We start from the raw sequence: 4,900 nt of genomic DNA on the forward strand, positions 1-4,900 counted from the left end.
CACACTTGTCTTCATATCTTAGTGAGGACATCTAAATGACATAACCCTTTCCTTAGCTGCTTACCCTAAACATCAAAAATGAATGTCTAACCCTAACCATAATCCTAACCTACCTGTAACCCTGACACTGAAACCACATTTTGAGTCTCAAAAATGTCTTCAGACTCATGAGGACGAACACTTTGTACAACTTTGCAACTATAGTAGCAATTTTTGGTCCTCACAAAGTCATGTAAACACGGTGCACACACACAGACACACAGAGGACACTGGTGCAGGTGTTGTGTAAAGTTTCCCTTATTTCCTCTAACACGACGTCACCAAACACAACATTAATCTGTGGCCGCTCCTTTGCACGCGTGCAGGACAGGCGCGTGGGGGGAGGGGCCGGCTTGCAGTCCAATCACCTGTCATCAGGAGTCTGACTGCATGATGTGAAGATGTGCAGCGAGAGAAGCTCGAATGCTCCATGCTGATAAAAGACGACGGGGGTGGGGGGATAAGAGGATCATATAGAAGTGTGTTAAACAGCAGTGGCAAGAAGAAAGAGCCCTGGAACATTAAAGTACGTTTCAGACAAGAGTGTCGCAAATTGATTGGAGGGAAAGGCTAAGCGTGACAGAGTTTTTGTGAATATGGTGTGTGTGTGAGTGTGTGTACTCGAGAACTTGTTAACTGTTTGCAGACTCGAGGCGCAGTGAGAATACTTTAGCGTGTGCAGCGAATTAGAGCTGTAATGATTCAGCTCATACAAGCAGCTGCAAACCTGATTATAAAATTTAAATATTGTTATCTCCTCTAAACAAACTCTCTGTTTGCATTCTCGGAGCGCCGCCACCAAAGGCGGAAAAAATGGGCAAAGCTTGTGGGTCTGCAGACTTAAGCGCCTTAAACCTGCGTTCCTCCTGATGCCCAGCACGGGGCAGCTCCTGTCATGTCAGTAGAAACATGAATGAAGTCAAATTGTCCTTTGCGAGCAACTGATGTACTTGCAGCAGTCCACAGCAAATGTAGATATGTGGTCCATCCATCAAGTTCTCGGGCCAACCTGAGGTCACCTCCAATAAAGGCCAAGCCCACTTTACCTGCTACCTTTTCCTCTGTCTGCACTACATCAGTCCAGTGCAGCCATAACCTGAACACATGAAACATGCATGTAGGTAGCCATCCACTGCACAGTTGTCTTATAGTGGCAATTTCTCTGATGGCCAGCAGGGGGCGACTCCTCTGGCTGTCTGATTGTATAGAAGTCTTTGAGCGATTGAGCCTCCCACTCCCCTGATCTCTGAGCTCAGTGAACATCATCCTGATGAGTTCGTGGTCTCAGTCACTGCTTTCAGGTCTCACTGAATAAAGCATGAAGCTTATTTTGAAGATCTGGAGAGTCAAAGAGGCACAATAGGGCGGTGTCCCTCAGTCAGTCATCATTCATCACATTTGAAACATGGGACAGCAAAGCTCCCCAGAATTACAAAATCAGCACAGAGTGGAGGTCAGGGTGGAGGGGTGTGTTAGCAAAGCAGTGATGATATACTTTATTCCTAAAAGTTGCAAAATTCATGTGCAACCTATAACAGAATATTTAGGTCAAACTCAGCAACACAGAATCTGACAAAGTAACCCAGTAAGGTAAAGTTACTGAGACAGAAAAAGTAACAGAGTTAAATAAGTACTTTTTGCAAGTTTATCGCCGCTCATCATCCACGCCTCCCGCTGAGCGCGTAGCGCTACTTTGAAGTTTGTTTTTTGCGCTACTTTGTACGGCACTATGTTGCCTGGCGGATGGACATGTGACCAACATACCACTCTTGAACCCCGATACTGTGTGTCTGATCACATGCCCTTCCGCCAGGCAACGTAGTGCCGTACGACAGCGGGACAAACAAAACAAATCGTCTTACGATATGACAAAAATCATGGACAATCCATAGAAAAGCCGCACCTGACTAAAAGCCGCAGGGTTCAAAGCTTGTGCAAAAAGTAGCGGCTTATAGCCCGACAATTACGGTAAATAACCCGAGATTCACAAACTTTACAGAAAATGTAAAGTTTTTGTGATATGTATTGTTGTCGGGATAATAAATGTCTTATATCGGGATATGAGATTTTGGTCATATCGCACAACCCTAATTTGTAGATGGATGTGCAGATGGATGGGCGGGTGGGTGGGTGGATAGATGGGTTGGTAAACTTTGAGTTTGGATAAAATGTTGTGTTCACAGACACAAAAAGTGATAAACTGACAGCAGCTCTGGTGTCTTACAAAGTAAGGCAGTCATTAAGCAGCAAGAGAGGCAGCGCTGTAACAGGTATGTGATCTGATATGAGAGAATACTTTAGTGAGCAGCCGGTAGTGTTACACTGTCAGGTGTTGTAAGTGAAGCTGATGCTGGACAGAGACCTGCAGAAAGACCCAGAGGCTGCTGTCAGACTCAGTTTACACAGCAGCCACTGAGCTGAGAGTTCATCCTCCCATAGATGGAAATGTGCAGAGCAAAGCTGTGATTATAATGCAACAGAAGCAACTTGAGAGTTTGTCTGAGTCAAACTCTGTTAGGTTCACTCTGATGGAGGAGTTTGGTGTTAGGCTGATCAGGTTGGGACCCAGGGCAGAATTTAAGTTTACCAAAACTTGCTTTGACCCTCAAACAATGAAACTTCCTTTAACTTGTACGTTACATCACCTCACCAGACAAGCACGAAGCTCAGTGTTTTAGAAAATCTCTAATTAAAAATCCTGTGAACAACTACAACTCCCAGGGTGCATTTCACTAACTTATAACACTCTGTTAAAAATTATAACATTTATAACTTTATAACATCCTGTTATAAAATTTCAGTTCTTCTCCTTTAGCTATCCCAGCATCCTCCTCTGTCTCACCAGCCCTCTTCATGTCCTCCTTCACTCCTTCCTCCTCCCTGCAGCTCCACCTTAATCCTCTACCCTCCCTCCTCTGCACATCTTCAAACCATCTCAGCCTCTGGGACTCTGATGGACTCCCAGTGAACATCTGAACATCTCAGCGTCATGGATAACATTTTAGCTCAAGTTAACTCTTTTAATTAGCTTAAAATGAAATACTGTAGTTGTAAATAAAGTGTTGCATGTATTCAACTTTTAATGGTGTTTAGATGCACTTACTGCGGAATCTAAAAAGCAGCAGTTAGAGTCTCTGTGTGGTCACTTTAATGTTGGATTTATTGTAATGTTTTACTTTGAAAAGCATCCGTATACGGTCGTGTGGTTTAAATACAGCTTGTTTGTTTCCTCTTTGTGCTGATGATTCAGAGACTGCATGATTCACTTAATCAGACACAATCACGCTGCAGCTGATGGCCAGGCTCATCATCACCACTCACCCATATAAAGGGCTCTTCATCTTCTTCATCTTCATCTCTAAAGCCCCTAATCTGCATTCATTACACCCCTCTGCATGTTTTCAGAGACTCTACAGCTCCAGATGTTTCCCCTTATTCAGCTGTCTGACCTGATCAAGGTCTGAGCCTGTTCAGAGTCCACGTTTACATCTGAAACAACAATACAAAGACACAGCAAAGATGCAGCTGTCCTCACTTCAACTTCAGCTTGGGCTCAATTATATCTGGAAGAGATATGAGAGGGACAGAAAGAAAGACAAAGGAGGCGAGACAAGAGAATATGAAAGGATAGATAGAGGAAAGGACATGGAAACAGTGATGCCAGAGGTCCGGAGGGAGCAACGGGAGGAAAGAAAACCGAGAGGAGTGGAGATGATAAGAGAGGAGGAGAAATGTGAGACGAGAGCTTGGAAAAGCAGAAAGTGAGGAGAGTTGATGGCAGCAGAATGGAGAGCGGGGCAGATAATTTAACCACAGGGGAGGAAGACGTTTCCTCTGACGCAGCTTCGTCTGTGCGCTAGCGCAGGACACCGTCCGCCCAGCGTCCGCCCAGCGTCCTCCACGTTCAGAGGAGGTAAGTGGGTTTTTCTGAGATTCACTCTGACTTCAGACACTTCCCTGCAGCTGTTCACTTCATCATCACAGTAAAGTGAGAAATTATGTTTAAAATAGAGGGGGTCACTCACTGTTAGCCGAACATATAACTGAACGGTGCTGAGGTCAGAGGACAGCCAGGTAAGGTGCTGCAGGGATGTCAGCATGCAGGATCCTCAGGCCTAGCGCTGCGACTGCTCTCCATCATGGCTATTGGTAGTGGGCGGGATCTAGCAGAGAGCAGGTGAACATGTTGTCCTCAGAGTTGATATTAGAAGAAGATTTTGGGTGCAGTTTGGGTCAGAACATCTCCAAACCTGCAGCACTGTTGGCGTTCCTGGTCTGCAGGGGCGGGATCTATCAGAATGACTCAAGGAAGGAACAGCGGTGACCCAGGGTCACGGGCGTCTCACTGATGCACATAGGGAGTGAAGGCTGGCTGTGTGGTCCGATCCAACAGACGAGCTGTTGGACCTCAAACGTTTATGCAGACTCTGATAGGATGCACAGAGCATCACCTCTGACCCCTGTCTACGTCTGAAAGCTCCAACTGTGACCCAGATCACAGAGCTCGTCTGCACCACAGCACTGGATGGAGACCAGTGGAGTCTCGAGTGGAGTCTGATCGCTGTCACCTGACTCATGATCTCAGTTCAGTTCAGTTTCAGTTTTATTTGTCATATGCAAGTTAGCACAGGGTCAACATTGCAATGAAATGTGTTTGACAGCAGCAGTCACTCAGCAGCATGGTACGGTAGGAGAAAATATAATAAAATAAAATAATAAAGAAAATAGAAAAATAGTAAGGAGCAAAATATTAGAGAGACATGGTAAAAGAGAAAAGATGACTAAATATATATGTATCTATAAATATAAATATATGTACACTAGTGATTAAATAAGAAAATCTTGAAAAGAAATATGACGG

General features: G+C 44.8%; 1 protein-coding gene across 1 annotated transcript in view; it reads left to right on the forward strand.

Moving 5' to 3' along the window:
- Nucleotides 1-4,900, forward strand: part of gfra2b (GDNF family receptor alpha 2b) — a 146,674-nt gene that overhangs the window by 73,454 nt on the left and 68,320 nt on the right. The gene's annotated exons all lie outside the window — the stretch shown is intronic.

This window comes from Pundamilia nyererei, unplaced genomic scaffold (genome assembly GCF_000239375.1).
Source record: "Pundamilia nyererei isolate P.nyererei 1_Seehausen unplaced genomic scaffold, PunNye1.0 scaffold00388, whole genome shotgun sequence".
NCBI classification, from domain to species: Eukaryota; Metazoa; Chordata; class Actinopteri; order Cichliformes; family Cichlidae; genus Pundamilia; species Pundamilia nyererei.